The following is a 25,084-nucleotide window of genomic DNA, read 5'->3' as shown; positions in this document are numbered from 1 at the left end:
TAAATAAACAAATAAAAAACTAACTAAAATAAGAGATCTTTTTCATAAACTGAAAATTATTAAAAATTCAATGAAATCCAGTGCAGAGAAAATGTGCAGAAAGTTTGTAAATTCATACAACCTTTCTGAAGGTTTGTTTCTCTGAATCAAGAATCTCCAAAAAAATAAATAAATAAATCTTTTGAGTCAACAATTCTACCTCAAGGAGTTAATGCTAAGGAAAAATCAGACAAAATCCTTTTGTACACTAATACACATGCTATGTATGATACATATGCCATATGCTATAGATACTGTATTTTTAAAAAGCTCCTCAGGGAATTTGATAATAATTTGGTTTGGGAAATATGACCCAGTGACCGAATATATGTATTCAAAGAACTAACATCTAATCAGCAAATTTTGAGAATGTGGCACTATACTAAAAAACATATTATCATGTTTAACCAAAAGAGCTAGAGGGATGTTTTAAAAGCCCCATATTCCTAACATACCGATAGTAAAAGTCTTAGAAGGAATTTTCACTGTCCAATTCATTACCTCACTTGACAGAATTCATGTTTTTTGTTAACTGCAAGGACAATTTCTAGTTATCATCTCAAATTTTCTGATTAATTTATATTATAAAATGGGAGCTACTCTCAAAATTAGATAAAAATGACATTTAAAAATACAGAATAACAAATAAAAATTAGTGGAGTATCCATGATACAACAGAATAATCAAAATAAATTTCACAGTACAAATATCTTACCAAAAAATCCTAAGAATCTTATCTTAAAAATTATAATTATCTGAATCATTAAAATCTTTAAGAGAAAATGGCTATTTATCAGCTATATCTGCAATGAGGAAATGTTCCATATCTACACTCACTAATATGGTAGCTACTAGCCATAGTGGCCATAGAGCACTTAAAACATGGCTACTGAGACTGAAGAATTAAGGTTTTAACTTTTAAAATGTAAACAGCCATACATGGCTATTGGCTACCATGTTAATATAGCACTGGACAGTATAATCTCTGGATCCTTACAAGTTTTAACAGCTCAGGTAACCCTCTGTTGACTAGTTCCTCTGTTCCTTCCCCCATATTCTCTGAAATCCCCAAGCTAATAAACTAGCAGTTACTTATTCATTATGTACTGACTACCTTCTACATGCCAAACACTGTGCAGAACACACAGAATCCTCTTATAGAGCTTACAGCCTGGACCTATCAAATAATATTGTTTTTTCTTTTTATTCTTCTTAAAAGGGTGTCATCTAGTATTTACTATATCTCTTATTAATATATTTACTTTGGTTCTAATTAGAACAGGCATTGATAATAGGATTAATCTTTTATTTATTATTTCACAAGTATAATCAGAGTGGTAAATTTCAACCCCTTCCCACTCAAGGAAGATTATTTTAGTTGACATACATCAAACTATTAATATTATGTCATATTCTTGATTAAAAGCACCATCACTGATTTAATATAGCTTTTTGGGGGAGGGGGCACACTAACATATTAAGTGTACTCATCAATTTTTAGGATGTATTAAAATGAGTGGAGCTTAGCTTTGAAAACGAAAAATAAAAACTGTAAATGAAAAAGAAGCCTAGAAGAAAATCTAGACTAAATCCTGTTCTTATTTACACTGGTTAAAGGGCAATTTAATAGACCTCTTTCATTCCTGAGCCCCCAGCTCATACTGTCACAGCAGAATGAAAAGGATCCTTTTCAGCTTCATACACCATCCCAGTAACAGGGCTCAAATCCCAGAGGCTGCATCCCCCCTCTACAAGGAGTCTGAGCCAAAGATCCAAACACCTCCTACACCCCAAGGATGGCTAGCAATCTCATCCAGACACTTCTGATGTTGAACACCAACTAAGATTTCTGTTCCTAAGAGAGATAGCATGCCCAGGAACAAGAAGTAGGTATTTTATAATAATGTATTTTTTAGTTCTGTGCAATAACTCACCATAAAAATATCTCCTACCCCTCTGCCAATGTGGATATTTCATTTTCAAATACATTTTGGGAAACCTATTATTTGTAAGAAACTAGGGTACTTCCTTTATTGTAATTACTAACCTACATTTGTAGCTCACCTATGAAATTATCAGCTTCCCAAAGACAAGGTCTTAATCACTCCAAACACATAGTAGTTGTTCATTAAATTTCTTGGAGAAAAGGCAAGACAGCAAGACTAGGGAAAAGGAAGTATGATGAGCACCCTCATACACATTACTTAAGATCCCACACAAATACAGATATTCCTAAGTGATAATTTTCTTTTAATCTTATCTTCCCTGGACAAATCACAAAGAGTAAGAACACATTCCAATTAAAGAATTCTGCTACTTTCACAATGAAATGAACCAAATATTTCTGTATAATCCTTTTCCTCCCTTGGGCTCACCCCAAGGATCTGTCTTAGAAGAAAGATGACTGAGTTGTTGTTTTTTTTTCCTTTTAATTGTAGTATAACTTACAGATAGTACAGTGCATGATCTTAAAGGTACCGCTACAAAAATCCTCTAGCTAGCATCACTCCTAAGGTTAGGAGCAAGACATAGATGACTACTGTGACCACAGCTGGAAGATGACTGTTTTTTCTTTTAATCATGGTAAAATATCTTGAAGATGATAAAAGGTAAAAAAGCTAAATGCATTTATAAAATGTCTTACTTAGAAAGCAAGATGAGATTATGCAGTATAGATGGTCTTAAAACAATCCTTTAATAGTTTTTGTGGGTGAGGATGTGGGTTCAGAATCATCAGACCCAGTAGAAAATTCTATTAATACTGACTTTCCATTCAAATGACTAGACCCAATTCAGCTCTAAACACAAATGAAGGCAGAGGAAAAGTCAGAAGACTGTAGAGAAATCTAATAAGGAATCATGACAAAGACATCCAATTAAACCCACAAATATAAGTCAATAAGAAAAAAATTCAATTTGTAAGTACAACATAAAATATTAAGTTATTTGACTAAAGACAATTTACAACCAAGTGTGAGAGTCTAGAATACTAAGTGTGACATATCTAGATCACTTTTATCACCTAGTTTCAAATTTTCAATTTTTTACAATAGAACTATGTGAATCACTGTGGCAATATAAGTTCTAAAGCATTGTTTTCTAATTATAAAAGAAAAAAATCCAGGTTTCAAGATCCAATAAAAGTTAATTAGCCCTGTGGGAGAGAACATGAAATACATAAAATACTCCTTAAAAGAAAAAGAAAGAAAGAGAGAAACTGAGAGAAAGAGACTGAGACTTCTGAAAATCCAGGCAAGGAAATGGCACAGAGAGAAGCTAAATCAAGATATGGAAAAGCTAGCAGTACACACAGTTTATCACAGTGATAGGCACAATACACCACCAGTCTGATCAACCTAAAAGTACCTTACTCAATGAAAGAATATTATTATTAAAAACACAATCGTGCAAAATGAGAAAACACACTACTAACTGCAAAAAATGACACAAATTTAAAAATAATGATCACAGCTATGCAGAAAAATCTATATAAGAAAAAGGACTAGGAGACATACACTCACTTGGTAACTATGGTCATGTTAAACTGGTGGGATTAATGGTGAATCTCTTATTTTAAGAAAAAATTGTCAAAATTTTCTACAACTTGGTAACTTTTTAATGTGAAGGTATTTCAAGAGAAAATAAAGATGATTACATTTTATATATATTTAGATCAATTTCTCTTTTTACACCTCAATTTCTACTTACAAATCTAATATTCATGATGTACATTAAGTTTTTCACCACATCATAGAAAATTTAAGGATTAACATTAACCTATTCTGCTCATAAAAACAATTAGTGGGTAATGGACTAATTAAGACACCCAATCTAAATGAGTCATCTAATTAACTGGTTCCATAAATCCAAAGTATCAGTTCAAGGTTTTATTAACCATCCTCAGTATCATCAGTATAGTTATCAGAAGTGAAAATTAGTTTAACTTGATGTGACCCTATAGGCAAACAGGCTGTAAAGACAGAGTATTTTTTGGTAAGATACAGGAGTATAAAAATGAAACTTTGACCATCAACATAGGATACAAACATTGCTGTTGCCCCCAAACTATACACAAAAACAGAGTAACAGTAAGTACGCTAAGAATGAGTCATCTCACCAATAACGAGCATCAGTCCTAACATCAACTTCCCTCTGGAAAAGTTCTTTACTTGTTCTTGCAAATTAGAATGTATTACCTCAAAACGTGCAAACCTTATGCCAGAAGGAAATCACGTTCCAAATGAGTAACACTGCCAAATCAAACATACAGCCAAATTTTTACCATTACAAACTGTCAAAAATATTCAAAAATAACCTTAAATCAGGTCTAACATGTAAAAAGCTTGGAATTCATCACTATTGTCCTTACAACAAGAAAAAAGCTGAAAAGAAAAAAAAATAAAACATCAACCACTCTTAACTCTATCGGAGAATCAAAGCCAGAGGGCAAAACTCTACCCTGAAGACTGGAAAGAGAGACAGACAGGCAGATACAGAGAATCAAGAGTGTGCATGAAGCAAAAGCCCAGAAAGATAAACCCTCAGCCAGAGCCAGTGATCAGCAGGTACATTTTAAACAGTAAATGACAAACTGCTGGAAACTCAGGGTACACTAGCTTAGAATGAAAAACTGTGAGGGGACTCAGTCTTTGAAAGGTCCCAATACTTTCTTGAGTTTTACCTCCAAGAGCCCTACCAGGTTCTCATTGTGATAATGTGAGAAAAATTCCTTTCTGTTTTCAGCATGTGGGGGTCAGGGTGAGGGGATGAGGCGTGGTAACGATTTTTAAATATACTCAGAGCTCTCTGTTCTTAAAAAGGACTAAGGAAACTATTTTAACAGAGCCTAACCTTCTAGGATTTTATAGTGTCTAATTAACCTGGGGGAAATACCCAACTCCAGTTCCCTCTGTCCTTCAACACAGGGGGAAGAGATACCCAAATCAGGCTAAAAGACTAAGACCTAATCACAGACTACAGAACTCCCTCCACATCAGTACAACTCCTGTACAATAACAGAGCATTACAGGTAAAAGAACTTAAAGCTTCAGACCCTATTTAAAGATTCTCTACATTACCCAAAGACAACACAGCAGACAGAAACAAGGATGCTACAAGAACTGTTAGCCTCTGATACCACAGCTACAACAAACAGTAAACACAGCCTAACTTCTAGTCAGATTAACACAAAACCTCACACTAAAGGTCTATTTACCTCCATTTCTTTTATCTAATATTATCACGTCTGGATATCAGAAAAATTTACAAAGCACTGTAAAGGCAAAAAACATAACCTGAAGATATAAAGCATGCCTCAAAACCAGACTCAGATACAGCAGATGTTTTAGAATTATCACTAAATTAAAAATAGCTATGGTAAATATACAAAGGGCTCTACTGGAAAAAGTGAACATGCAAAAACAGATGTGTAATATAAGCAGAGATATGGAAACTCTAAGAAAAGATCTAAAGGAAATGATACAAATCAAAGACACTGTAACAGAAAAAGAATGTCTTTAATAATAGACCCCCAAACCAGATCTAGGAACTCAAGTGTACACCCAGCAGGATAAATACTGTACCTAGGCATATCACATTAAAACTGTAGAAAAATAGATGAGAAAATCTTAAAATAGTCAAAAGAAAAAACAAAGTGAAGAAAAAAAAACCTTACCCAGAGAGGAACAAAATAAGAATTATACTGAACTTTCTCTCCAGAAACCATGTAAGCAAAATTAGTAGAGTGAAATATTGAGTGTTAAAAGAAAAATAAAATCAACCTAGAAATCTGTATTCAGCAAAATTATCCTTCAACAGTGAAAAAGAAATACTTTCTCTAACAAACAAAAATTGAGAGAACTGAAAATCTGACCTGCCTTGCAAGAATGTTAAAAGTTCTTCAGACCAAAAGGGGAGTATATAGATCAGAAACATGTATTATATCAATAAATGAAAAGCATTAGAGAATATATAATGGTAAAATTAAAACTCTTATTTTTCTTATTCTTAATCTAATGTAGTTCAAAACAATATATTTTGTGCTCACAGCTTATAGATAAATTAATAATGATAGCAATGTTATAAGGGATAGGAGAGAGGAATTGGGAATATCTTGCTATAAGGTACTTATACTATCCATGAAGCAGTACAGTGTTACTTGAAAAAGAACTTGGACTAACTGTAGGTATATAATTGCAAACTCTAAGGCAGCCACTTAAAATTTTTTAAGAAGTATAATGATATACTAAGATAGGATAGAAAATGGAACTCTATAAAATGCTCAATTAAAATGAGAGAAAGCAGAAACAGAGTGGAAGACAAAAAAAGAAAACAAGAAAGAGAAGCCAAGAAAAAGGAATGAATAGGAAACAGTTAAAAATATGGTAAATATTAATTCAAGTATATCAGTAATTACTTTAAATATCAGTGGTCTAAATATGTCAATTAAAAGACAGAGACTGCCAGAGTAAAGCAAAAGACAAGACCTACCTACATGTTGTCTGCAAGAAACCCAGTTACAGAGGCATAGATATATTAAAAGTAATGGGATGAAGTAAGATACACTATGCTAACACTAATCAAAAGAAAACTAGAGTAGCTATACTAATTTCAGAAAGAACTTACTTCAAAGCAAGGAAATAAGGAGGGGCAGTACATAATGATAGAGGGTCAATTCTCCAAGAAGATATAACTATCCATATATATGCACCTAACAACACAACATCAAAATACTTGAAGTAAAAAGTAGTAGAACTGCAAGGAAAAATATATAAATACACTATAATATCTGGAGATTTCAACACTCTTCTATCAGTAATTGATAGAACCAATAGGCAGAAAATCAGTAAGAATATCATAGAACTGAATAGTACCATCAATCAACTGGATCTAACTGACTACTACATCCAACAACAGCATAATACACATTCTTCTCAAGCTCAAAGGGAACATTAACCAAGACAGACTACATTCTGGGCTGGAAAACACACCTTAACAAATTTAAAAGAATAGACATCATAATTTATGCTCTCAGACCACAATAAAATTAAACTACAAATTAATAACAGAAGATATCCAGAAAATCCCCAAATATTTGGAAATCAACAACATACAAAAGTAATACATGAGTCAAAGAAAAAGTCAAGAATTTTAATTTTTTTAACTAAATAAAAATGAAAAAAAAATCAAAATTTGTGGGATGCAACAAATGCAGTACTACATTTTCTCTCTCAGAGAGAAATTTATATAACATTGGATGCATATATTTAAATAGAAGAAAGCTAACATTTATCACCCAAGTTTCTGCCTTAGGAAAGAAACAAGAAAAAAAAAAGACAAAATAAATCCAAAATAAGCAACAGAAAAAAAATAATAAAAATCATAGCAGAAATCAGTGAAATTGAAAGCAAGTAAACAATTGAGTAAGTCAACAAAACTAAAATCTGGTTCTTTGAAAGAATCAATAAAACAAATAAACCGTTAGCCAAGCTTTCTAAGGAAAAAAAGGAGAGAAGAAACAAATTATTGATATCAGAAATGAAAGAGGGGCCATCACTAGCAATCTTACAGACATTAAAAGGATAATAATGGAATATTAAGAATAATTCTATGCCCAAAAGTTTGATAAATTAGAAAAAATTGATCAATTCCTTGAAAGACACACTCTACACACACAAAGAGAAACAGATCAACTGGTAGGCCTATATTGAGCAAAGAAATTGAATAAATAATTAATAATCTTCCAAAACAGAGAGCTCCACACCCAGATATAGTTTCACTAGTGAATTCTACCAAACACTCAAGGAGAAATGATACCAATTCTCTGTGATCTGTCTCAGAAAACAGAGGCAGAGGGAGCACTTCCTAACTCATTGTATGAGGCCACCATTAAACTAATACTAAACCTAGACAACAGTATTACAAGAAAGGAAAAATACAGACCAATATCTCTTTCTTTTTTTTTCTATGGAAATGCAAGAGTAGCTGGGGAGAAGGAGAAGGGATTCCTCTAGGTTCTCAAGCATCTATAAATTAAAAGCAAAACACCAACAACAAAACTACACTACATAAAAAGTGAAGACTCTGAATCATAAAAGAAATTGAATATATCCATACTCTAACTTTTTAATCTTTGCCAATTCGTAATTCTTTGAAACCAAAAAAAATATGCCTAACAGGTTGGAGGAAATTTATCTTCTTGGTAATATCAGTAGACCAACTTCAAAGTCTAAAATGAGGAGGGAAAACTGTAAGGAAACAAAGTTTAATTAGAACGTGGATGATAAGCCACCATGCTCACCACCTCCCCCCCACCCCGAGAAAAAAACCCTTCCTAGGAATCATCAAAACAAAAATCTTGACTTTTAAAGGTCAAGTTATTCTTACTGAGTGGATAGCACATTAAAAAAGTAGTAACATTCTCCTACTCTTTTCATTTAAGTATGGAAATATAAATAGAAAATATGACCTAGAAGATAGGTCCCTTTTATTATTAAAATTGTAGTATCTATTCAAATTAATTTCCATATTCTATCCATTTTAATATATTTTATTTCAGGTATTGCTACAGTGTTATCACAAATTTTATATATTAATATTCCTTCTAAATTTTTTTTAATCACCATTTTTACAACATCGGGTGATAGTCTCTGAACTGCCCAAATATCTACTATGAAAAAACCGAAGCTAGTAAAATTTGTCTGTAATTCAAGAGCTGAATGCTGTTAAGAGTCTTAAGTTCAAGTGTTAGAAATCCCCATCACCTCATAGAAGATGGGTTTGAAATGCTACTGTATAGAGTGAATTGAAAAAAAAAAAAAAAAATCCCTGCTTTCTTCCACTTCAGTCACTTACATATAAATCCATAGATGTTAGTTCAACTTTTATTTATGCTTACCACCAATATACAGAGATTGTTAATCTGTAGCTTAAAAAGAACAGACACACACAGACAACCACAGGTGGTTTTAGTATTACCAAAGAATTTCCTTTAGAGTGGCCACAATATGTCTATGAAGTAGTTATTATGTATTTTCAACATTACTCAAAGAAAGAATTCAAATATAATACTGTAGTGACCTATTCAAAATGTAAGAAAAATTCAAAAGAATCACTTACACCTAGAACTCTAGCACCATGTTCCACCTCACAGCATTATTACCATTCTCTAGTAAGATTCTGTGACCATTTTATGATAAAGAAATGTGAGCAATGAAGGGAGAGCTACATCATGCTCACTTCAGAAAAAGGTTATCTCATTTTATGAATTCTGCTGAGAGAGTGCAGCAGTAACACATTTTTCTAACTTTAAATAAATTAACCTACCTGAAGAATGTCTCCCTTCTAAATACAATATTCAAATTGAAAAGTAAAATACAGTAAGTCAGAGAGATGGGCTAACTCCCTGTTTACCTAGTATCTTCATTAATGATCTTCATCCTAGTAAATGAAACATAAATAAGGCTACATTTACAAGTCAGAATCTATCAGATCAGCACTAAATACAATCTGTATTTCTTTTTTTTTTTTAATTTTGTCATTCCAAATCAAAACTAGTATCAGTATGGTACATAGCAGACACTCAACAATTACAGAACTGTAGAATCTGAGAGCTAGAAAGGTCTTTAGAGATCATTTAGTCCAATTCCTCTTCTCTTCTTTCAGACGTCCCATTTTACCCATTGAGAAACTAATAGCTGGAGAAGACAGTAACTTTCTCAAGCTAGTTAACAGCGGGACAGAAACTAGAACCAAGGCACCTTGATTTCCAAACTGGTATTCTTTGCACTACATCATGCTATTGTCAAGAACTCTGACAGGCCTGAGATTTTATTCTACATGCAACCTAAGCAATCAATCTGTGAAGCTTCATGGATATGGAGAACCAAAAGAATGTAATCACACACAGGTTGGACACTAAGGATCAAAATTATATACTCCATGTACTGTATCAAGTAGTGCCCCCCCCCAAATTCATAACTATTGGAACATGTGAATGTGATCTTATTTGGAAACAGGGTCTTTGCATATGTAATCAAGGTAATATGAGGTCATAATGGACTAGAGTGAGCCCTAATTCAATGACTGGTATCCTTATAAAAAGAGGGAAATCTGGACACAGACACAGAGGGAAGATCATCATGTGAAGATGGAGGTGGAGATTAAAGTTATGCTGCCACAAACCATGAAACACAAAGGATTGCTTGAAACTACCAGAAACTAAAAGAGAGGAAAGAATTCTTCCCCTAGAAACTATTGTTTTAAGCCAATAACTGTGTGGTAATTTGTTATAGCATCCCTAGGTAACTGATATACCTACAAACAAATATATCTTTCTGTGTACATTAACATTACTTAACTAGTCCAATGTCTTCATTAGCTTAACTCTACTATTCCAGGAGATTATGGCAGGGATATAACTTGATTGTTCATTACAAAAGCTTCAGAAAAGATTCGTCAACTCTTCAATAGAAAGCATCAAAGGTTTTTAAAATCCTTGCATTGCTATTTTGACCAATTCTAAATTGTTGTATCATGATACTTATTCAATCCTAATCAAATCCCATCACCACCACTGCAAGATTCAAATTAAATCGAACATTAAATTCTAAAAGTTTGACCTTGATTTTACCCTTCTAAGACACTACCAAAGTTCTGTCAAGGAGGTGTTCTCCTTTACCACAATAAGCAATAAACTTAGCTTTATTTCATCAATAGGTTGTGTTAGTGATATTTGGTAAGTCAGCATCAGATAATCCTAGCAGAAGATACAACACTCCTATGTCAGAGACAAAGAAAAATTTACTGCTCAAAACAATAGTAGCAGCCAGTGTATCATCTGTTGCACTGGTTCCCTAAGCTCCAATTCCTAAAGGGCAATACAAAGAGAGCCAGGTGACACCTGCACACACAGTGGGTTGCATTACTGGAGGAGAAAGCAGAAGCTTATAAAACTCCAATATTTTAAAGGCGTTGCAAGCCAATGTACCCCACCTTTTCCCTAAAGGGATTATCTTGCTTATCCTGGACAGCAAGGAAATCTACCCTCTGTCTTTATGGAAACACTATTTCTACCTTTTCAAGCTGTTTGCCATACAAATTTCCTCGAAAAGATAGCCCTCAGCAAAAGCTGTCAATGCCTCTGCTAGGAAAACATACTGAAGTACAAGAGACTCACAGAGAATTGTCTCCAATAGGTGTCTCCTTTCTCCTAAAGGGGTAAAGATATTTTAGGAAAGCAGAATGAAGTTAGTATTATACAATGAGTAGAAAATGTTCCATGAAGAAAAAGATGAGAGCAAAGAAGTGTACTTCTTGTATAACTTAAAACCACTTTGAGTCTCTTAATCTCTCCATATAGAACTAATAAATGAATTTAGCAAAGTAGGACACAAAGTCAAAGACAAAAATCAGCTGCACTTCTATACACAATGAGAAATTACAAAAACAATTTCATTTATAATAGCATCAAAAAGAATAAAATACTTAGGAAATAACCAAGGAAGTTAAAGACTTGTAAAATGAAAATTACAAAACACTGCTGAAAGAAATTAAAAAAGAGGTAAGTAAATGGAAACAAATCCCATGTTCATATATTGAAAGATTTAATATTGTTAAAATGTCAATATTACACAAAGCAATCTACAGATTCAATGCAAGGCTTATAAAAATCCTAATGGCTTGTGCACAAATAGAGAAAAACCTATCCTAAAATTCACATGGAATCTCAAGGGACCCCCAAATAGCCAAAACAGTTTGAACATAAAAACTGGAGGATTCATATTTCCTAATTTCAAAATTTTACTACAAAGCTATAGTTATCAAAACAGTGTGGTGTTGGCATAAAGACAGACATACAGACAAACAGAATAAAGAGCCTAGAAATAAACTCTCACATACATGGTCAAATGATTTTTGATAGGGTACCAAGATCATTCAGTGGGAAATAAAGAACAGTCTTTTGAACAAATGGTGCTGAGAAAACTGGATGTCCACATGCCAAAGAATGCCAAAGAATGAAGTTGAACCCTTACCTAATACCATATACAAAAATTAATTCAAAATGGACCAAATAAGACTGAAAATAATAAACCTCTTGGAAGAAACATAGGACAGAAGTGTCATGACAATGAATTTAACAATGATTTCTTGAATAGAGGATACAAAACGCACAGGTTTAAAAAAGTAAAATACAGACAAATTTGACTTAATGAAAATTTTAAAAATTTTGTGCATCATAAGATACTATCCAAAGAGTAAAAAGGCAACTGACAATATAGGAGAAAATTCTTGCAAGTCACATATTCTAACAAGGGATTACTATGTAGAATATGTAAGAATTTCAAAACAACAACAAGAAAAAAGCAGCATGACCCAAAACTAGAAAAAGGACTTAAAAAGACATTTCTCCAAAGATAGATAAATGACCAGTAAGCACATGAAAAGATGCTCAACATTACCAATCACTAGGGTAATGTAAATGAAAACTAGAATGTAATACCACTTCACACCCATTAAGATGGTTATGAAAGAAAAAGAAAGAAAAGAAAGAAAAGAAAGAAAAGAAAGAAAAGAAAGAAAAGAAAGAAAGAAAGAAAGAAAGAAAGAAAGAAAGAAAGAAAGAAAGAAAGAAAGAAAGAAAGAAAGAAAGAAAGAAAGAAAGAAAGAAAGATGAAAGATGAAAGAAAGAAAGAAAATATCAAGTGTTGGGAAGGATGTGGAGAAATTAGAACCCTTCTGCACTACTGGTAAAAAGCTCCTGTGGAAAACAGTGGTATAGCCATACAACAGAACACTACTCAGCAAAAAAAAAGAATGAACTACAGGTACACATAACCTGGATGAACCCAAATGCATTATGCTAAGTGAAAGAAGTCACAATTTAAAAGCTACATACTAAATGATTCCACTTAAATTAAATATTGGAAAAAGTAAACTAAAAGGACAAAACACAGATCTGTGGTTGCCAGGGATTGAGGTGGAGAGAGGTTGACCACAAAAAGGCAGCATGAGTGAATTCAGAAGATTAGGTAATGAATATACATTTGTCAAAATTCATAGACTTAACAAAAAAAAATGAATAAAATTTGAATACGACTGAAATATGAACAAGAATGAAACCTTTAAAAGTAAGCTACTAAAAAATTCAAAAAAAACTAAATTAGTTGTTTATTTTCAGCACCAAATATGCCGCACAACGATGCCGAAAGTATAATGCATCATATTCAGTGACAACTTGTTTTATCTAGCCCCTTAAAGTAAAAAACTATTAAATAGGAAGTAAAACATTTTCCACTTTATGCACTGCAGATTGTATATAGTAGGTAGCATAAGAGGTATATAGTTCAATAGAGCTTAGACTGACTTGGCCTTTCTATTTCACTGTTACATACATATGTAGCTTCACATACAAAATTAACCATTTCTCAAAATATTAACACATAATTGGAACAGAGAAGTACTGCCCACAAAATGTACTAACCTGAATTTGTTCAGTTAACCAATAAAGGCAATAGAGCCCTTTATCTTTACTGGAAACACTGTCAGGGTCATGGGTGTTCTCTGAGCAAAAGCAGCAACCTGGAACAAAACAAAAACACATGAACTTTAGCCCTACCCAAATTTCACTTACCATCATTATACTTTTTTTAAATCTCCTTTTTTCCCCCTCATGTAGCCAGTCATACATGTAAAACTTTTATATATTCACTTATTCTATAAGCTTTTAAATCCTAACAAGGAACAGGTTTTCATTTTGCAAATCGTATTCAAACACACTAACATTCAGTGTCTTAATTTGCTTCATAGTTTATCTTAAAATAAGTCAGAACCTATAAAATTTTGCTTTGTGAACACAAAATTCTTTGTGTCTACTTCTTAACATATAGGGCAATCAGAAACTCTCTTTTCAGACCCATGCTCAAAATCTACGTCCCCACACCTTAATAAGCTGTACAACCTAACTTCTGACTATATTTACACAAACTTCCATTCAAGCCAATTTAATTTGCTTGCTTTCCACAGAATAATTCTGTCATTCTCAGCTGTCACCCTGCAATATACCATTCCTTCTTTTTAGAAGAGGGACTTTTTCTCCCTTATCCTCTTTGTCAATCAATGCACATCCATCAACTTTCTCAAAATGCAACCCCTCCACTCCTCCCAAAGAACTGATATTATCATTCTGTACTCCATTCATTTTTGCTAAAATATTTTGCTGCCTTATATATATGTCATCTCCTGTAGTCTTCTGATTAGCAACATTATGTCCTATTGCTTTTGTCACTACTTCTCCATCATCTAGTACCACACACAGACCCAAAGAAAGTAATCATTATATCTGATCGTCAAGTGAAATGGTAATGAAGATTCATACATCATATGTTCACTGAGTTATGTACATATGTGCAACTCACCAAACAGAAAAAAAAACACCCAAGAATAACATAAAGACCCAATACACTCTATGGAAATGTGTCATCCTGCCAGTTAATTTACTGTTGTTACAACAAGAGATGATTCTCAGATTGACATTAACTGTAAGTAGTCTTTCTCCAATGACATCAAGGCCTACTGAAACCAATTTTTGATGATTAGAAATAATACAGAAGTATCATCACAAACCCCAACTCCTCAAAAGTAATCCAATTATTTTCATTTTAAAATCCAAGCATCAAAAATTTATTCTGAGCCAGAAAAGCCTACAAAAAATTCAATAAATTTCTCTAAATCAAAAATAGCGTATTTTTATATGCCTTACTATTTACATTATCTCATCTGATAGACCTCGCTGAAAAGGATAAACCACTGCCAAGTCAACTACTTCCAGGACCCATAAATATACAAATCCCTAAGTGGCCATTAACTATAAAATCATCCAAGGTTCACTGTGATTCCTTCCTAAAACTTCACCCAAAAGTCTTTACCAACTTCCCATAATAATTCAGTATTATGGAATTTATGCTTCTAGCCACTATGGAGTAAACTGATATCAGATTTATCCTCAGACAGTAAACAACTGCAAAACTAAACAAAATGCATGACACAACAGTTTCCAGACACTGGACAACAATTAGTGTAGATATGCATTCTCTGAGAGAAGGAAACAAGCTAGATAGGCATACGAGCATCACTTTCCACTGAGAGTCACGTTGTAGACACTACTGCAGGCGAAACACAGAAGTATTGAAAAGACAAATAACTTGAAAAGACAAAGATAAGAGTTCAGAAGGCACAGGTGGCAGGAATTACTAGAATAATGTACCAGACAGGAGGCAGTAATGCACAAAAAAGCTCCAGGTATCTTCACTTGAGTTTTGGACTTAATACTAATTTGCACATACCTAGGCTGAAATTCCACAAGGGGAGAAGGGGGGAACCCGCTAGGGAGCTAAAAAAATGAATAATTCAAGAACAACCTCATCCTCAACCTAGCATTTGTAACCAGACAGTCAACTAAATGGAAAACCTCATAATTCACAGGGCATCAGGTAAAGTATTCAGAAAGGTTTTGCCTCCGTATTAGAGCAAAATTACATTATATGGTCCCATTCAAAGATTAAAAGCAGTATCTTAAAGGAGTAAACACTTTTCAAGTAACTTAAATACATTCCAGAAAAAACTTCAAGAATATTTATAGGAATACAAAAATACCCAGTACCCAACAATGTAAAACTTACACTGTCATCTTTTACATGTGTGACAAGCATTAACTAATTTGCCAAGCAGGTTTTTTTTTTTAAAGGCAAGGAAATAGAGCTAAATGAGGAGAAATATCAAAGAAAACCAGCCTAGAAATGAACTAGGTTTATAGAACCAGTTTATAGAACTAGGAAACTAGGATTAAAAGTTATTATAAATGTATTCCATATGTTCTAGAAGACAGAGAAAAGACTGAGAGCAATTTAAGTAAAAACATAGAAAAAAGATACAAATTGAACATCTAGAAATGAAAACTAGAATGTTAGAGATGCTCTACCTGACACTTGGTGAATCATGAGATTTTCCACTCTGTCTGATGGATTCAGGCTCTATTCCTGACATTATATGAGCTCTGGGTATTATATTACTCCCTCAGTTCCTTTTAGGTGGTTCTTCCTTGACCTCAAGTAGTTTCCTCACAAGTATGTACTGATCAGTATTCAAGTGAATTCTTGAAAGGGACTTCTGCAGATCCGCAAAATTCTCTTGCAGCTCTCTCCTCTCTGACACTCTGCACTGTGAACTCTAACTGCCTTGGCTCCTCAGCCTCCTCGCACCACCTTCTCAATTCAGGGATATCTCTAGGCTCCTCCTGGATTCTACTGCCCTACCCCATGCCTAGGAAACATTCCCCAAGCTAGAACAATCATAGGTCTCATCTGATTTGTTTCCTGTCTCTCAGAGATCAATGTCTTTTGTTGCCTGATGGCAAATGCCTTAAGAATTGCTGTCTCATATCTTTTGTCCAGTTAGTTGTTTCAGGTAGAAGGATAACAATCCCTGTTAGTCCATCTTGGCTGGAAGTACTATTTTAATTATTTTAAACAGGGACTATGAGCTAAACTAACTTTGTGATAGCACTGAAAGATGAAATTTTTCAAAACTGTGATGTATTCAGTTAATACCATTCGTATGTTAATAAGTTATCCTGAAACATATAACAAATGCATAATATGTGGTAGAAAAAAAACAGTAACCATGAAAGTGAAATAGGCAACACCCGTTGAGTATAAAGAATAAATGGCATCCAGCAATCAGAAACAATAAAAAGTCAATATAAGGAAAAGCTAATCTTAGGGAAGATTTTTTTGAAAAAAAAGAAATGTACATGGGAATACATAACCAAGGATGCAGCATATGATTTCATATATGCTCAAATAAAATACATGGAGGAAATTATTCACTTAAGAGGAAATGCTATCCTTGCTCATCAGTGGCATTTGAATTCAGGTTGAAAAAGATCTGCCATAGACTAATCAAAGGTGAACATACTAAAAGAAGAGAAGAAAAACAAGTAAGACTTCAGGAGAAATACAGTAGAACTAAATGAACATCTTACATTCTCACCATGACAGGTAAAGGAAAGTATAAAGAAAAATCCTTTAGAAGATTTTTAAAAGAAGAAGCACAAACAAGGAGGTTAGGAATCACAGGCTTTATTTTCAATCTCTGCTGTTGAACACAGTCAGTCATTTTTATCCATACTGTTAGAAGGAAGAAGACTGTGAGCTAAACTGAACATACTCTGAGTGGGAAAAGAAAAAAAACAGCACAAGGCCAATTCATTCTTATCTTTAAAAAAAACAACTGTCCTATTCTAAAAAAGGACACTACACATAAAAAAAAATCATCACATGTGAAATGAAGAAAAAAACTAAATTTGTAGGAAAATACATGTTTAACAGATGACAAAAAGAAATTCTGTCAGTGATAAAATTGGTCATTTTTAAGAAAAAGAGAAGTTCCATGTGTTTAAATAAAAAGCTATTTACCCACTGGTAGTAAAGGCTCTGAACACATTTAAATTAAAAATCTAAGTGTAACTCAGGCAATACTAGAGTCTTATAACACCGATGATCATAAGACCATTGTAGGACCCCAAAGGTTGGGCTTTAAACTCCAAGATGCTCTAAACCAGGAGGTAGTATTCTATAGGTGTGACCACCAGACTGAAGTGGGTAAGGGTAGGAGCAGAGATAACCTACAGGAGGCTGTTTACTATGAATTGTTTTACTACTAGAAATTTGTCAACCTCTATTTAGTATTGGCCATGCTGCCGCTAGCTTAAATTTGAAAAGCAGTAAGATAAGACCTCAACATCTTTTAGCTATGAAACAACATTGAGAGAAAATACACAGAAGTAGAAAGTAAGCCCCAAAGGAAAGCATACTAATTATGTTGTATCTCTCCCTTCCCTTCTCCTTTCCCTGTAGTACTAATACAGCAATGAAGCTGGTATATCAAGGGAAGTTGCTCCTTCTAGCATTCTTTCTACATTGGCAAATAGAAATCACTAAAGTAGGTGATACTAAGAAAATATGGAAAGTATTTTGAACTGATAACTAATATGAATTTGAAGAATAAACAAAATACTAAAAATCTGTTTTGCCCATTATTTCAACAAAAATGAATTCATTACTGTAAGACTGTTAAATTCATATTTATTGGTAAGCAAATATTTCCTATAATGATCCTGAAAAGTAACATTACTTTGAAGCAAAATAAGAAGGTAAGTTAGGAACTAAGAGAAGTGCTCACTACTCCCCCTCTAATTCTGAAGTGTCTACATTGTCAACATAAATTAGTACTGAATCAACTTCATTCTAATTTTATCTATTTTCTTACCAGTTAGTAGGGGCCATTTAAATTTTCATTCATATTTTCGCCTAGGTAAATGTATAAGTTCTGTTTGACATTGTAAAGTCAATTCCCTTTTTTTTTTCTTCCTCTTCGTCATGCCAGCCTTATATGCTAAAAATCACTAAAACAGAAATTTGAGACTTGTCATCCTTAATTCATAAATTTGTTCAGATAAGCTTTGTAGAATCACTTAAAATAAGATTTCTGAAAAATTGAAAGGAAGATTATATCATTATCTATTACAGTCAATATCCTTTTACAGTTATTATCCTTCCAGCTAGTCTTAAATCAGAAGGCAAAGTACCAAAACTTCCATCAGTTATAATACCATCACTCCTTTTAAATTCCCATGGGAAATAAGTTGAATTTCTAAATCTTTTTCAACTTGCCTTACATCATACTTGATGTTTTTTCCCAACCCACTCCCCACAAGATCGTGCACACCACAAGGGCTGAGGCTAAGCCCATTCATCTTTATATCTTTTAGTGGTTTCTAGCATACTGCTTTGACACACATACATATTTAACATTGTCTGCTCACCAATATCTCTTCTACCCATCTCATAAGGATACTGCAAGGGATTAAACAGCACATTTGTGAGAGTACTTTGCAAAATGAAAATGTTTTGCAGATGTCTGATGAATTTCACTTCATTATCTAAAGTGGAATGCTCCAGGGAATGAGAACAGAACATATGGTCCCAGGGATGAGTGAGTTAAATGGTGGCTCTAATGACTTCCTTTACTCTGTCTTCCATTCTACAGATTTTAGAGTCCACTCAGTCATAGGAGAAGCTTTCATCACCTCAACATCATCCCAGCCCCTATCACTACAGCCCCAAAATCTTCTGGCATTGTTACGGTTTCCAGCACCAGATCCAGTTCTAGCTCCCAGTCTATAGTTCATAATGATTGGCCCTTTTGCTATAATCTTCTGTCTAGGCTTTCCTTTATTGGATTAGATACAGAGGTAAAATCAACAAGCCAGAGTTCTTATGCCCTAACATTATCTCTGTAATGTTGAGTAAATCACTTGTATTTCAGTGCCTTTATTTAAGTGCCAGTGTAAATATGTAACAATGCCAGAGCTGCACTTTAAGTAGGATATGAAGAGCCCAGGATCCAGGTAATCTTTCAACAACACATTCTGGAACTGAAGAAAGAATCCTGAAATAGAAATGATGACGCTTAGACTCTAGCCCCAACTCTGAATATCAGTGTGCTACATGATTTTCGATATATCACATCCCTAGACTTCTAGTTATTCTTCTCTAAATGAAAGAATTGGAATAAATTGTAAAGGTCTCTTCAAGTTCTAAAATTCTGGAACTTAAAGCCTGAACTATACCTTCTAGGAGCCATAAAAATTCTTCAGCTCATATTTCAGTTGAGAACTTTACTCCTTACTAGTAAACATGCCCTCTTCCCCAACAATATTCTAAATAAATCACCTAGACAAGATATGATTTGCATTACCAGTTCGAGGCAAATTTTTCTTTAATCTTTTGCTAAAAAATATTTCTCTCCAATTCAAAAACTTCTTTTTGCTTCATTATTATAAAACAAAGATATTTTCCTATAACTCTTTACCATCAAAAGTACAATGATTATACTTCCCAGAACTACTGGAAACTGGCAAATGCAGCTTATATTCACCAACTTCAGCAGTAAACTCACATAAAATTTACTCTCCAAAACCAACCCAGGCCACCTTCAGCATCACTACATTAAAAACAATTTTTTTTAAATTTTACAAATAGTTTTACATTATAGAAAAGTTGCAATGATAGTACAGAGTGTTTCCAGATACCGGGTACCCAGACTCCTCTATTGCTAACATCTTGCATTACTAAGGTCCATTTGTCAAAATTAATGAAGTGATATTAATATATTATTCTTAATGAAACTCCACACTTTGTTCAGATAAATACATTAAATATCAAAAAAAAATTCAAAGCAAAATTCTTCAAAAGAGCAACTGAAACATAAAATATAGTAAAAGACACATAGTAAATAATTGTCAGAACTAAGATCAAGATACCATTGTCAATAATAAATGCAAAGAGCTTCACTCCTCTACTAAAAGAAAAAAGATTTTTGATTGGCTTATGGATCAAAACTCAATTGTATGCTATGTACAAGGAACATCTAAAACAAAGTAATTAAGAAACATTAAAAGGAAAAGGATAGGAGCAAAGGTATAATGGGCAAACACAATCATAAAGAAAGCAGAGGTCATGATCTTAATAACAGACAAGGTAGAATTCAGGTCCCAAAAGCACCTAACATGACAAAGTTAGGACTTTTTTTTTTTAAATGATGAAGAACAAATTAATTAACATTGAGGAAGATAAATCAGTTGAGTATCTATGCATCAAAAAGTACAGTCATAAGCTTTGTAAAACAAAAATCTATGGTAGATATATGAAGAAATTAATAGAAACAGAGTAACAGTAGGTGAAGCTATAGAAGACCTAAGCAATGTAATCAATAAAGTAGATTATCATACTATATTGAACTTACTATACTGAACTTCGTATTCTGATAGAGAAAATCTTTTTAAGTGACTATTCACAAAAAACAATCATGTAAAAGGCCATAAAGAAAATCTCAACAGAGTAGAAATAACACAAACTAGGTTATCTGATCACAATGCAATAAAACTACATATGAAAAACAACAAAAGGTACCACCTCCTGAAAGTTAAAAAATGTTCTAGTAAACAACTTTTGAATGAAATGAAAAACAAAAACCAAAATTGGAGAATACATATAAATCCAAATGGATGAGAAATCAAAATATAAAAATTAAAACCATGACAGTCCTAGAAGAAAACACAAATGATTTCAAGTATAACCCAGAATGAGGGAAATCTAGCAGTGACTCAAAATCCAAAGGCAAGAGATATAATTTTTAATTATTATATATTAAACAATAAAAACTATTTTTTAAAGCCTGCATGTCCAAAACTGCCAAAAACTGTAAGTAAAGGCAAAAAGAAACTGTGAGAAAATATATGGTTACTGAGCACTATTGTGTACTTGAATTGTGGCCAGTCTAAATCCAGGTATTCTGTAAAGGTAACATAAACACAAGTTTTTAAAGACCTGGTTACAAAAGAAGAATTGAAACATCTCATTAATAATTGTTATACTGATTACATGTCAATGATAATACTCATGTTGAGTACTGAAATAATATTTTAATATATGTGATAATATTTGAATACATAAGTTAATTAAATGAAATTTTATTTTTAACTTTTTAATGTGTAATTTAAGTTTTCTAGTAGCCACATGATTTTACATTTCTACCATTACATTTCTATTGGACAGCACTAATTTATATTCTGATCCAACAATCATTCAACTCTTCAGCCACCTTAAGATACACTTTTATAAATACAACACAACATATATAGAAGGTTATTCCTTGAACATCATTTGCAATAGAAAGAATTAGAAATACCCCAACAGGGTCTCAATGATTAAACTATGATACATTAACATAGTAGATATTATACAGCTGTAAAAAAGAATGAGGAAGATCTCTATGCATATATTAGTCTCCAGGATATACTGTTACGTAAATAAAAGCAAGGTACTGAACAGAAGAAATACAAAGTATGCCAGCTTTGAAGAAATAAAAAGATGAATTTTTTTAGAAAACAAAACAATAAGAAATACCAAAAATTAATTTTAAAGTTTCTTATAAAAGGCTAAAAAAGGAAAGGGGCCAGGAGGAAGAAGATAGGGGTGGAAGCAAGATTTATTTAAGTATATATTATTGAATACTTTTGATTTTTATACTAAATGAGTGTTTTACATTTTCAAAAATATAATTAAACAAAGGAAAAACAAAAGCCCCAAAATAAATTATCTTAAATTTATACTGAGTTGGTAAAATAACTACACACAAAACAGAATTATTTAAAATGACTTTCAAAGACAGCACTCTGGCTATAGATGTACTAGTAGAATATATTCTAAAGAAAAAACTACTACAGAAATCTTGAATTCAGTTTTATGATTTTATAACAGTAGTAATACTGGTATTGTGATCTGCAAACAACTTTTTTGCCTGGTGTAGGATAAATCAAATAAGTAAATGTGTTATTAGGAACTACAATTTTTAGTATATGAAAAATAAAATGAAAAAAGTTAAGACAAAATAGACTCTAATATTAAATTTGAATTGACATAAGAATCTACTTTTAAAGATATGTATTTCTTAGTTTTGTCCAATAAGAAGTCTTAGGAGAAAAAAATGTCCTTGAAAAATGAACCTGGCACCCAGATAATGGTATCTAAATCTTGTTCTCATATCTGAAGCAAGGAATATATAAAGTGAGCCTGGGACATCATTTATGCCTGACAGAAAGAGTTCATAAACCAATAAAGGCCATCAAAAAGACAGAAAACACACACACACACAAGTAAGCCTGAAGGTTCAATCTCCAGTACCTCCATCAAAAAAAAAATAATAATAATAATAAATAACAACCTTGTGTAATCAGATGTTGGTGTTAGTAAACAAGGATTTTAAAAGAGCTATTATAATTATGATCAGTGAATAAAGGAAAATGTGCTTACAAAGAAATATATGCCATAAAAAAAGAACCAAATGGAAATTCTAGAACAATAAAAGAGTATCTAACAAGAACAGATTGCAAATGACATAGAAGAGAGTCAGTGCACCTGAGGATAGATCAATAGAAACTTATTTTAGACCACTAAACTTATTCATCTTGTAACTAGATGTCTATACCCTTCGGCCAACATCTCATTTCAGCCACCCCCCAGCCCCTGGTAACCACCACTCCACTCTTTCTGTGAATTCAATTTTTTAGATTCCACATGTAAGTGATATCATACAGTATTGGTCTCTCTCTCACTTATTTCACTTAGCATAATGTCCTCAAGGTCCATCCATGTTAATGGAAATGACAGGATTTCTTTCTTTCTCAAGGCTGAATAATATCCCAATGTATATGTATACCACATCTTCTACATCCATTTATCCACTGACAGACATATAGGCTGTTTTCGTATCTAGGTTATTGTGAATACATGCTGTAATAAACATGGGTGTGCAGATTACCTCTTCAAGATCCTGTTTCATTTCCTTTGGATATATACCCAGAAGTAGAATTGCTGGATCATATAGTAGCTTTATTTTTAATTTTTAGGGAACCTCCATACTGTTTGCCATGGTGGCTCTACTAATTGACATTCCCACCAACAGTTCACAAGAGTTCCCTTTTCTACATAGCCCTGCCAACACTCGTCTCCTGTCTTTTTGATAACAGCCATTCTAACAGGTATGAGGTGATATCTCCCTTGTGGTTTTGATTTGCATTTCCCTGATGATTAGCGATGTCAAGAATCTTTTCATACATCTGTTAGCCATTTGTATGTCTTCTAAGGAAAAATATTCAGTTCTCTGTTCATTTTGTAATCAGATGAAAAATGGGTTCTTTTACTATTGGGTTGTATGAGTTCTCTACATTTTTTGGATATTAACTCTTTATCAGACTACTTCTGCAAATATTTTCTCCCATTCCACAGGTTGAGGTATATTCCTTCTATCTAATTTTTTGAGAGATTTTATCATGAAAGGATGTTGTCTTTTGTCAAACGCTTTTCCTGCATCTATTGAGATGATCATAAATACAATGTTTATCCTTCAATCTATTAATTTGGTACATCACATTTATTGATTTGTGGGAAGAAGGGTATAACTCAAGTGGCAAAGCGCATGCTCAGCAACCAAGAGGTCCTGGGTTCAATCCCCAGCACTTCCTCCAAGCGGAAATCAATGAAGAAACCTAATTACCTCTCCCTTATAAAACAAACAATATGAACATTTATTGATTTGTGTTTGTTGAACCATCCTTGTACCCCAGGGATAAATTCCACTTGATCATGGTACATGATCCTTTTAATGTATCGTTAACTTTGCTAATATTTTGTTGAGGATTTTTGCCTCTAGTTTCTTTTTTCTTGCAGTGTCCTGGTCTGGTTTTGGTATCAGAGTAATATTGGCCTCATAAAATGAGTTTGGGAGTGTTCCTTCCTCCTGTATGTTTTTCGAAGAGCTTAAGAAAGACTGACATTAATCTTTCTTTAAATGTTTGGTAGAATTTACCAGCAAAGCCCACCTGATCTTAAAGTTCTATTTGTTGGGAGGTTTTTGATTACTGATTTAATCTAGTAAGTGTTCTGTTCAGATTTTCTATTTCTCCTTGATTAGTTCTTGGTAAGTTCTTCAACTTGTTGCTGTATAAATGTTCACAGTAGTCTTTTAGAATCTAAATCCTTTGCATTTGCTCAAGTGGTAGAGTACATGCTTAGCATACACAAGGTGCTAGGTTTAATCCCCAGTATCACCTCCAAAAATATATAAATAAGTAAACAAACAAATAAACAAACCTAGTTACCTCCTCCCTCTTCCCCCCCCCAAAAATCCTTTGCATTTCTGTGGCATCAGCTGTAACATATCTTTCATTTCTGATTTTTATTTAAATTCTCTTTTTTTTCTTGGTGAGTCTAGCTAAAGCTTTGTCTATTTTGTTTATCTTTTCCCAAAAAAATGTCTTGTAGTTTCACTGACATTTCTATTGTCTTTTTAGTCTATTTCATTTGTTTCTGCTCTGATCTTTGCTACTTTCTTTTTTCTACTAACTTTGGGCTTAGTTTGTTCTTCT

General features: G+C 33.0%; 1 protein-coding gene across 4 annotated transcripts in view; it reads right to left on the bottom strand.

Annotated features, from left to right (window-relative positions):
- Window positions 1-25,084, bottom strand: part of FUT8 (fucosyltransferase 8) — a 255,203-nt gene that overhangs the window by 189,867 nt on the left and 40,252 nt on the right. For all 4 annotated transcript variants that reach the window (XM_031453883.2, XM_064486044.1, XM_031453882.2 and 1 more), the window contains one exon: window positions 13,520-13,617. The gene's annotated coding sequence lies outside the window, so the exon portion shown is untranslated. The remainder of the gene's footprint in view (window positions 1-13,519; window positions 13,618-25,084) is intronic.

This window comes from Camelus dromedarius, chromosome 5 (genome assembly GCF_036321535.1).
Source record: "Camelus dromedarius isolate mCamDro1 chromosome 5, mCamDro1.pat, whole genome shotgun sequence".
Classification (NCBI taxonomy): Eukaryota; Metazoa; Chordata; class Mammalia; order Artiodactyla; family Camelidae; genus Camelus; species Camelus dromedarius.
The sequence above is the reverse complement of the archived record's forward strand: the minus strand, read 5'-3'. Positions and strand labels throughout refer to the sequence as shown.